The 12,199-nt window shown below is 35.5% G+C and overlaps 1 protein-coding gene across 4 annotated transcripts in view; it reads left to right on the forward strand.

The window, feature by feature from the left end:
- The window catches only part of LOC131534873 (zinc finger protein 469), a 281,478-nt gene that overhangs the window by 153,502 nt on the left and 115,777 nt on the right, over window positions 1–12,199 (forward strand). For all 4 annotated transcript variants that reach the window (XM_058767980.1, XM_058767979.1, XM_058767982.1 and 1 more), the window contains one exon: window positions 2,600–2,683. The gene's annotated coding sequence lies outside the window, so the exon portion shown is untranslated. The remainder of the gene's footprint in view (window positions 1–2,599; window positions 2,684–12,199) is intronic.

Genomic DNA, 12,199 nt, shown 5'->3' on the forward strand with positions numbered 1-12,199 from the left:
AAGATGACTCATCCACGAACGCCACCTCAGCGTGCTTACTGCCCAGGCACGTGAGGCAGCGATCGTGACCATCACCCGGCGCCAGGTAATGACCGCATCCAGAAATGCATGGGTGACACGTTGTCTGTAGCAAGACCCAACTCGTCTTTACAAAGACGTAATGTCGAGTTTTAAAAAGACACACCCGTGAATGCTCTTTTTGGGAAAAAGCTCTTTTAGCATGCTGAAGCACACAGGGGAGATGGTCGCCTGCAACACAAACAGGGGGTAGTGCAACCTGATGTGTGCAATCCACTCAACACGGGAAGAACCACCACCGCTGTAGCGCCGTACCACCAGCACGAGAGTCTTCCAAAGAGCGTGCTCAACTCGTTGAATTCACTCATTAGCAGAATTCAGGAGCAGAATGATGTAACCGCTCAGCTCTGAAGCAAAAGCTGAATATGCGCTGCACCTGCTGCCTACTTATACTCACGCTGTGATCAGCGGCAGCTGGTTGCAATAATCGCATGCCAATGTGCATTGGCTCGTTTAGTTACACTCGAAGTGGATTGGTCTCTCTAAGCGAGATCCCAATTCGTCAGTCATCCGACGTGACTCGGAGTGACCGACTGAAAGGGAACTGATAGTTATATCTATGGACTTTTAAGGTGGTCAGCTAACCTATCTAGTTGCTTTTTATTGTTGCCATTTTATTCAATTTTAATATCCGAATGTTAGTAGAAAAAGAATAAAAATAAAGAAAAAAACTTTTAGATAGCAATCAGAATATGTGATGGACATCAGTTATGATCATCTTTGGTATCTCCTTTGAAGGCATTTTGAGTAAAACAGCTCTGTTTAATGAAGCACATGAACTGTAAGTGATCAGACCTGTTTTACAAAATATGCAAATCTCTTGTGCATAACCCCTATTGATGGCTTACAAATTGTAGTGTGTAACCAATTACAAATTCTTATGAAAATTAGTAGTAACGTAATCTATTAATAACACATTTTAGGTAATCTAATCAGACTACTTTTTGATTACTTTTAGACTACTTTTGACATAGCTTGTTTGTAACTACCAGTTACTACTCAGCACTGATTTATATATGTGTGTGTGTGTGTGTGTGTAATTAAAAAATATACATTTAAAAACCTAGCCATAGCCAGAATACATATATTTTGGAAATCCATGTAATTTACTGTACCAGACAGTGTGACTGTGACGGCACATGTACGCTTCGCCTTCACACAACTGTCCTCTCCAACCACAGCGATGAAGGCATAATCTGGGCCTCACACTCCTTTCCTCCCCTGTCAGATGTAAATCTTATTTTCTCCTTTTTGACTACGGGCTGCCATAGGAAAGACAATTCCCAATTACATGTCTGTCAATCAAAACCCAAGCATTCTTACTGATAGAAGAGAGTAGTATGGACTGACGCCAGACGCAATCGCATCATCTGTATATATGTATTTCAAATCAAGTTCTTGAGTGTGTCTGCCTGTGACAGATGACACAAGTATGTTTAACCACTTCTCAGACTCTGAGACCAGCATAGAATGAAAGATGATAGAGGAATTGGCTGACCCAAAGACTGCCTGACCCAAAGTGTTATAATTTTAGACTCGAGCCTCTCACATGGTCTGGAACAAGGACGGCGTTTGGAAATAAACTTGGAATTTAGCTTAATTGTAGTTTACAGATTTAGGAGGGGCCAAGTGTTCAACTTCATTTTCTTGCATAAATAGAGTGTGAGTATAGGCCAGAGACATGGGGTTTGGAAGCCACAAAAGGACTTTGAAAAACTTCAGAGCCAGAAAGGACACTCAGGCTTCTACTGTTTCAAAACATTTTGGCATAAAGGAAAACATTGGCTTCATAATGCATAACACAGTTTAAAATTATACTTAAATTAATGAATGAGGTAGAAACATTATTGTTTTCTGAAATTTTACAACTGCTTGTACAAAAAGGAAATATCAAATTGTTAAACAAAGTTTTAAAAAGTCAAACAAACATTAGGTTACGACAATAAAAATAATTTTTTTAAGGGTCATATCTACAAATAGTTTTAGTACATTTTTGTTTATAGTCTGCACATAAAGGCACATTCAAGTCAAGTCACATTTATTTATATATGCAAAAGATAATGGTGTCAAACAGTAGCATATACCGTAAAGGAATAGTTCACTCTATCATTATTTCTCACCATCATTTTTTTTCCCTAATGAAGATAGAAGTGTTCTATATGGCTTTTGCTATAAATTCCAGGTCTGTGTGTGATAATAGACTGAAATGAAAGCTATAGCAAAGCACACAACTTACATTTCAAGCATGCTGCCTTTCCATGCATTGCATCAGGATGGGTATTGGTTATCAAACATACACGATTCCTGCATTTGTCATGACCGAAGGTCATTGGCGCCCATTGGCGTTTGTTTTAGCATGCAGTATTTGATCTGTAAATACTTTACAGATCAGAGAGCTGTAATCTTTTCCATTTTTGGCAATCATTATCATAGTGCTGCTCTTTTGTTTTGTTTGCAAAAAAATCTCCCACTGATTAATGGAGGAAAATATTAATTTAGGTTCTTTTTTTCGATGTTTTAGGGAGACACTCATGCTCTTTTTCATTCGGATCTGGCCTGCAGATCGCAACAGATTGGACATCTGGAGAGCCGGCAGGATTCCCAGGTGGGCTGATCCATCTGTCTGGCGTGGGTCTGATAAATAAAGATTATGTGTTTTACATTTATTTACATATTTTGTTCCGGCCATGGCAAGTTCAAAGGATTTCATTTTATGGCACAGACTGGAGTGACTGTAGAAATTAACTCTTCTAGTGGCTGCCATGAAATATATGTTATAGGCTAATATAATGTAATATATAGGCTTTCCTGTAGCTTGAATAGTAGAGCATGGCGCTAGCAATGCCAATATCATGGGTTCAATTCCCAGGGCAAGCAAGAGCTGATAAAATGTAAAAACTGTAACTTGAATACAATGTAAGTCACTTTGGATAAAAGCGTCTTGTAAATATTTAGCTTATTGTAGTTTTTTTTCTTTTTTTTTTGTGGCTTCAATTATCAATCTAAAAATCAATTTATTAATTAAAAAGTGAAAATTTAAATGTTTAATTTATAGCTAAATGAAACCATACTAGAGTGTTTCTCAAACTTTTTCTGCCATTCCCCACTTTGGAAGTAGGGAAGGGTTCCGAGCTCCACCTGTCCACAATCGCCATCGCTCCAACAAAATGGTAATAAACTAGGCTTTAAGTTTAACTAAAGTGCTTCAGCCAGGATAAAGAATATGAAAAGTGCTCAGAGTTGCTGCTGAAAACAGAAAATAAGAGTGAGCAACAACAAAAACATGTTGCTGGAGACAGATTTACAGAAAATGCAAAGTCATTCTCTGCCAGCAGGAGGCGCTTTTGGAGTTGCAGAAACAGTGGTTTTCCCGGTAACGGCTGTTCACAAAGCAGCGTTGCTCTCATGTATTCTACTTTACCAGATAAAATGAAAATGCCATCAAAACTTTTCTGAAGACAGTTGGTTCTGTTCAAAGATACATTCATATAAAACACCTGCATGGCGTTTTGATTTCGTAATGTGCAGTGCTCATGTTTATTCAACAAAGTCAACCGCCACAAATTGTAGCCTACGGGAAACACTGGTAATGTATATTGAAATATTTGTTTAAAAATCATATCACCGTTATTGAAAAAATATATTGCAATATATATATATATATATATTGATACTGAATTATTGTCCAGCCCTAGTTGTAAGAAAAGCTTACATTTAAATGTCGTGTTTTTTTTGTTTTTTTTTGAGTGTATGAACAGTAAATAAAGGAATTAATAGAGATGGGCACAAAAATGACCAAATTTCCTCGCGTTTGTCGCACCCCACTTGTCATGTCTCTATTCCCCATCAGTGGGGCACGCCATACACTTTGAGAAACGCTGCCGTACAATAATATATTTTTTAAATCAACAAATAGAATTTTTTTTAAATAATACGTTTGTAATAGTTAAATATTACAACTAATTTATTTTTATGCATTTTAAGTTACATTACATATAGTAAAGAATAAAATTAAAACTTTAAAGTTTATTTTATCTTTAAGTGGTACTCCTAGTCCTCTACATAACATATATTCAGGTATATATATATATATATATATATATATATTAGGGATGTGCCCGAAGCCGAATACCTTATTCGGAAAGGCATGGATAATGGCTTCAAAACGAATAACGTTAACAAATTTATCCGAATAACAGAAAAAAAGTATTTGGCAGAAACAATCGCATGTTTGCTGGAACAGCACTGCATTAGTGAGGTCTGCGGTTGTTAAAATTTGTGCAATAATAATGGCTAGTAGGCTACTGCTTTGATAGCGTTTGACACAGTTTCGTACAGATAATGGTGATCATTGCGTTTGTCTAACGAATGTAGTCTCCTCAGCAATGAACTATCCACGCACTCCTTTTTTGATTGCTGCCTGTCAGTGCCGGCGAAGCAGTGTTGCCAGATATTGCTACAAAAAAACAAACACAACCAATCTCCTGAAAAATGCACCAAACTAAGTTTAAATCTTGTATTTTGAAAATAGGATACAGAATCTCTAACCTCAACCTTCATCTTCCCACTTTATTAATGCCTAATTACTTTATTAACGCTATTACATTAAGTATTAAAACAAGTCCACCGACGCTTATAATAACTAGATCTGGCAACATGGCGGAGTGGAGGCTGCACTTGCGCCAAGCTTCACTCCTGCGTTTCGCAGCTGCTGCGAGTCAGCCACATGAATTTATTCAGCGACATCATTTTAAATAATTTTTCATATGTTTTCAAATTTTATTTTTGAACATGAAACATTTACAGAGATCTGGACCTCATAGCTGGCTATGGGCCTATGTAAAGTGAATGAGTGTAAACTATAGCCTATGAATGAAATAAGCGCAAATCAATAGCTGCGTTGGGGTTTATGAGTGTCTCTCAGAAATCAGAGCTTTATCTAGAGTTATATCAACTTTTTTTTTTCCTAAAAACGGTCCTAACTTCAAACCTGTTCGAAATCCAACTGTAAAAACGCATTACATTAGCCCTTTTCGTGAATGGCATTACATTTAATTATACAAGACGAATAAAAGCGATGTTGCGCTCTGTTGATAAAAAACTCGTAAATGATCACAGACTCCCGCAACACATGATCTAAGTTACTTAAAGTTCAAGCGAGTTTTATTGTCATTCTGCTATGAGTAGGCTACTGAACACTTTCTTTCCATTTCTATTTTTTTTTTTTTTTTTGTAGCTTTTTTTCTACTAGTGCTCTTATTTAAGATTGTGGATGCTTGTCTCTTGTCAAATTTGTACACAAAGTTTCACTGGAACATTTTTTTTTTTTAATGTTTTAAATAGAAAAAGTTTTAAATAGAAGATAAGCTATTTACAAAGTTATAATTTTAATTTAAAAAAAATAATACTTTCTTTAGTTATACAAGGCATATTTGTTAAATTAAACTAGAATCAAACAGATTTGCATTTAAAATGGTATTTTCACGTAATTTGACGAGCTTCCGGTTTAAACCACGCCCACTTCCGGATTTATCCGAATACAGATACAGATACAAATAATTTTGAGATTGTCACAGATACAGATACAAATAATGGCTCCGCTGCACACCCCTAATAAATAAAATATATATATATATATATATATATATATATATATATATCAAATGAGTCATTGTTGTGTCATTCATATTTTTCATGCCTCAAAATGGGACTTTTTGTCTTTAAAAGCCTTGGGGTTGGAAATGTTCTAAAATTCTTAATAAAGTCTAGTTGAGAGATACGGTGAACACACCCTTGTGAGCGAGGCCAGAGGTTAAGCTGAAATGCTTGACTAACAGAAACTCTGTTGACAGACAGACAGCAACATTGTGACAGGACTGTTATCGCTGTATTATTACAGTATTATTACAATGTATTAACATCCCACGCATCACTGCCTTTAAAAAAATGACCTGCTTATTGTGTCATTGAATGTTTACAGATCTGAATAGAACATACATGCAAAATCATGTGGAATCTATGTGTGCAATCAAACTATGTGCTCAAAAAATAGCTTTCACATCTTCATGCTCCTACGAAGCGCAGTATGTCTCCCACATGTCAGATATGTTAAGTCATCTGCTGAGATCCATCTTGTCTTCAAAGTAAGGCTTTGTGTTTGAGGAATGCACTGGCTGAAGTGAAAAATGTCTATTAATAAGCAGTGCCCTGTTGGGGACCCTATTTCAGCAAAAATATGTCACGTCTAGTTAGGGTGTCGCTGACTTGTCTACGCGAAAACAGGCTTCAAAGCAGGACATCAGCATCAAACTTAAGAAAACAGGCTTTCTGCTGGGCACATCATTCACGCACTCTTGTGGCTTGGGAAGAAAATAAAATATATGCTGTTTTAGGCGGGTGAAGCGGCTGGGCGAGCATGTGTGTTCATGTTGACAGTCTGAGAACTCTTTAAATGAAGGTTACAGGTTAAATGACTGTAACTTCAAGGGCAGAGATTTGTGCTCGCATGGGATTTGAGAGAAGTCGTCAGGGGAATTCACTCAGAATTGCTCTGTGATTGCGAAGCTTATTTGCATGTGCTGTTTTTAGTGTCAATGACTATATTTTTCGTGCTGAAAAACGTGGTGCAACTGTTTTGTGACTCTCATAGCTTTTTGTTTATTTTGCTGGTGTTCATTGACTGTTCAGTTTCAGCACATGTAATTTAATCAATTCAGTTCCCCAACATTATTGTGTAATTGGATGACTGGAAATATTAAAACTGTAGAGAGCTGCTGTGATGTAGTTTTCTAGGCCAATCCAGAAGTTAGCATCACCCTGGTTAAATCCTAATAGGATTTTTCCATTGGATTTTAGATTATTGCAGAATTTAACACTACTTTTGAACAACAAAAGTATATGATTCTTATGTTTTATTCATCATGATAAAATTTCACAAGGGTGTATTTGTGATGTATGTCATGTCGTAGAGGATTGAAGCAGAAGTGCTAAAATGTGAACTTATTTCCAGGTTTTGACCTACAAAAATCTGTCATCCCTGCAGCACTGTATTCTTTCTAAACGTTTTTTCTTCACCAAATACTGATTGTGTTTATATGCATATTAACATGTAAATACAATCAATGTTTGGTCAATATTGATTACGTGTTCATGTAACATTACATACTGTGTACAAGAAAGCATCATTACATCATTACTTTGTACATTCAGAGTCTTTCTTGACTCAAGAGTATGAGTCTGTACAAGTTTTGTGCTCACATTCTGGACAAATATGGGGTTTTATATGCTTTGTTTAACATCACAACTAGAGTTGAATACATGCATGATCATGATGAGACAATAATCTTAGTTTTTAAAAAAGCACTTGTAAGCATGCTTTTCTTGCATTTTCAGGTAGTTGGTTTGCATGTAAACAGCATTGTAAAAAAATGATTGTGATTTTAACGGTAAAAAACTGTGAAAATGCTACAGCAAAAACCTGTTAAATGGTTAACGGTAAGTTCCCCTACTATATACGGTGAAAAACTGTAATATACATTTCATTTCATTTTATGGTAAAATACAGTTTTTGGAAGTGAAAAAGAATGTATAATTTACAGTAAAAAAAACAACGTAAATTTACGTTCCCAGAATTTCCTGCGTTGATTTTCAAATTTGATGCTTTTCTTTGGAATATATATATAATCAATATTGAGTTGAATCAAATTTTAAATCAAATCGAATTGCAAGCTTGTGAATCAGAAACTAATCGAATTGTGCAATTTGTGCCTAAACCCAGCCCTAATTATTAATATCTTGCAGTGTTATTTTTTAGCATCAGATTTTTGTTGACAGTATGTTTTAATTCAAATTGTTTAATTACTGCTACGATGGGCACTCAAATTTTTTTTGATGATTTTTGTCAATCATTTTGTTGGCAGGATAAACACTGTTAGAGCAGGATTTTATTTGATCCATCATTAGATTGTATCATGAAAAGCAACGTTATATTATTAGTTGTGCATGAATGATCACAAATGATACCTGAAATCATGTGACTTGTTAACGACAGATCTACTATTTCTTTACTATTAAGGTCCTTGCACACAGAGTCTGAAATTTTCGTAAGCGTTTTTTCATATTTGTCATCCTAAAAATTCGTCACGCACAGAAACCTTGCACACTGAGTCTGATGCGTATTAATTAATCGTTGTCTAAAAATTATTAAGGAACAGCGGGATTATCACGGGCGATTCAAAGTTTACTTCAGGATATCAGTGGTTCAGTTTGATGCTTTGCTAGCAATACTAGTGCCACATATTAAAAAGAAGACCACCGATTTCTGTGAACTCAGTGTGCAAGGATCTTTACAGTAGGGGTGGGCGTATCGATCCTAATATCGATAGTATCGATACCAATGTTGGTATCAGTATCGGATCGATACTAGCCTGATAAGATCGATATTTTAAGTAAATTTTTCCTCCTATACACTTAATACATTGTTCAATACATTCAACAAAGTGTAGACATGTCTGTGGGTGTATATTCCGCTCTTTTCACATCTCGTATGCAAACATCGCTACACTGTTTTGTTGTCATGCCATCACGTGACCCAGCGGCTCAAGCGCAAGCGGATACAGCGCGAGATGGAACGGTAGAACTCAGAGCTACAGAAGAAATGAAAAGGGGAGGAAGGAAATCCTTCACATAGTGCATATTGTATATAATTGTATACCGAATTTGTCCTTTTTATGCAGTATCACTGTAAGGTGTATACTGAGTTTGGCCTTTTAATATTACTTCTTAATGCATTTAGCCACTTTAAATGATTTAATTATAATGGTTTTCTATGGGAGTAAAATGCTTAACATGTAATTTAGCCTGTTTGCATATATATTCTGGGCTCAGCTGCTTGCCACATATTATATTTTATTAACAAACTGTATACCGAATTTAGTCTTTATTTATTTATTTGGTCTTTAGCACTGTCTTCCTCCATTGCACCATATTAAATGTTTTTATATTGCAATGAGAGAAAATGAAATTCAGCATGTTGCATTCATGTTCTGGGTTCATCTGCTTACTTGTACATACATAGTAGGCCTATATATTTTTATATACTATAAGCTACCGAATTTGGCCTTTTCATATCACAGTTTTTTTATTGCAATAATAAACAAATATTACAATATGTATATAACAAAGAGAAAATACAGTACGTAAATAACATACGAAAATCATTTCAATACTAAACAAGTTATGGTTTAATAGGCCTAGTTCTTCATTCAATAAGCCACTTACGTTAAACTTTTCTTTATAATGGTTTTCTATGGGAGGAAAATGCATAATGTGAAAACTTTGAGAGTTGCTTTCATATTCTGGGCACACGCTAACTTGTAGGCCTATATCTAGTTTGCAACATTAATAAGGTGTATACTGAGTTTTGTCTTTTAATATTACGTTCTTAATTTATTAAGCCACGTTAATTATTTTTATAACTCTTTTCTATGGGAGGAAAATACTTAAAATGAAACTGTGCATTGCTTTCATGTTCTGGGCTCCTCTGCCTGCAAAGTCCTTTTAGAAAGGCAAATAATATCCACGTAGCTTTAAGGTGAATATAATATTAGTCAAATCAACATTAGTATTGTTAATTTTTTTAATTGTTGTTGGTCATTTAAATGTATGTTTTTAAAATGACAAGTATCAGTATCGGTATCGGTATCGGTATCGGTATCGGTTACTGGCCCTGTATTTACTTGGTATCGGATCGATACCAAAATTTGCAGTATCGCACACCCCTACTTTATAGTGCGTTGTGCTGTGAGACAAAGTGGATTTTGCAGTTCGCTTGTACGGTGGCTCTGAATTGTCAAAACACCTCTCAAAATGCTTGCTACAGATGTGAAAAATGCAGAAAATTTAACCCAATCCAAATTGTTTTATGACAGATGAAAGTTCTGGAGGCAGTGTGTAAACATGATTGACACAACGTGAGGTCATATTTATTTTTCAACATGCAAAAATTTCATACTCTGTGCAATGGACTTTACACTAAAGAAAAATGGTCTCAAAACAATTTCCACAAAATTAACGACAGAGAAATGGCAAGTAACACTGAATCTTCAGGTAGAAAGACTAAAATAGTATTTTATTTTAAAAATCATTACAATAATCTTTGTTTTATTTACAGCTTCAAAAAATTATATACTTTTCGGCTGACAGATGAGTTCATATTGCCTTCAAATCACCCCAGACTACAGCAAAGCTTCCCCCCCACACCAATTCTCACAATGTCCTTTAAGCCTAAGTGGCTGATAGGCACACAACCACGTTCGAGTTACAGAACTTTAACCTTTATCATTCCAGTCTTGTATAAACAGCCTCAGAGGCGTTTACTTATGTTTCTGTCAACCTGGAAGCCTGTATTCTGAGCTGCTGTAGTTATTGACTCCTCCATTATATACGCTGTCTTGAGGTTTAATCTAGTCATGCAGTACATGAGGGAAAACCCACCACTCAGTGTCATGCTGAGTGAGATATTTGTCTTTCACCTCTTAAAATCCCTCCTCCTCCTCGTCTTAAGGGTTATTGACAGGTCTGGAAGGCTCCAGGGTGAGTGGAGGGGCATGGAGGGGGCGGGACCTCGGTATTGAGTGACAGCCTACTGTTATTGCATTTACTGACAGATAGATTGTGTCATTAGTTCTCCATGGAGGTGGAGATCCATCTAAAGCGCTCTCAGCTCTTGAAACATGACTCTGTGTTGTTCCGCAGGAAGACGTTAACGTCAATGGAAAACTCATATGCTTCAGACATGCTGTTTAATACAGGTATTCATGCAGAACTAAAGGGACTGATACTAGATCAGTGGAATAACTGACAGTGACCTGATTATGTCTGTCACTGGTCATCTAGTATGTATTATTCAGGTTTGTTGGGTCCTGTCAGCAAGAAAATGATCTGTTTTCAGTCACTTTTGCCTAATGTATATTTACACAGTAAGCTAAGGGTGGAAGTGCTATATAGTCAGGGCTAAAGGATGTTTTTAAGCACAGTGTAGTGTCATGTAACCAGACTTTGACTAGAGGCATCAAGTCTGGTCCACATTATAGCATATCCTAGCAAGGAACCACCCCTTTAGACAGGAAGTAATCGTTTGACATGTAATGCAACCAGCCAGGTTTTTTTTTTTTTTTGTTTGAAGGTTTGAAATCTGAATATTTTTTATTTATTTTTTTTTACTTTAACGTGTCGTTACATTACAAGTATTTACTATAGTAATAATAGTAAATTATGCATTACACTTACAATAAACCAATCCGTTAACCTATAGTAAGTACATGTTAATCAATATCACTCAATACTTGGCACATTAACCTCTAGTTCACCCAAAAATGAAAATTCTGTCATTAATAACTCACCCGAGTGTTGTTCCAAACCCGTAAGACCTTCTTTCATCTTCAGAACACAATTTAAGATATTTTTGATGAAATCTGAGAGCTCTCTGACCCTCCATAGACAGCAAGGGAACTACCATGGTCAAGGCACAGAAAAGTACCAAGATGATCAACAAAGTAATCCATGTGACATCAGTGTTTCAACCATAATGTTACGAAGCTACGAGAATACTTTTTTGCATAAAGAAAACAAAAATAATTACTTTATTCCACATTTTCGTCTCTACTGCGTCACTTTGGACGCGCGTTCGCGATAGTACCATGATGCAAGTGTAACAATAAAACATAAGGTTGAAAAAAAAAAATACATTTCATAGGACCCTAAACATGTAATTTGTAATAAATTGATGTTAAATTGTTTAAGTTTCATAATTTTAATTAATGCTTTTGGTTTACTAAAATTTTATTTAACCATTAAAAGGCAGTCCAGAAAAATTGAAAATGAAAAAAATGGAATTTGAAAAAAAAAAATATTACAATTAAAACAGAAGAAATATTGTATGATTATTCCTTAAAAATACTGTTTTTAATCATTTTAGTGGTAGTATTACGTACATATACTGAACAATAGTAATGTATTTCTGCCACAGTGCCTTCAAGACAAGTTAAACTAAACTTTTATTTTGATGGGTTGCCGTGTACATGATATGAGGATAGTTTTACTCAAATGAAATGGTCAAATG

This window comes from Onychostoma macrolepis, chromosome 25, assembly GCF_012432095.1.
Source record: "Onychostoma macrolepis isolate SWU-2019 chromosome 25, ASM1243209v1, whole genome shotgun sequence".
NCBI lineage: Eukaryota > Metazoa > Chordata > Actinopteri > Cypriniformes > Cyprinidae > Onychostoma > Onychostoma macrolepis.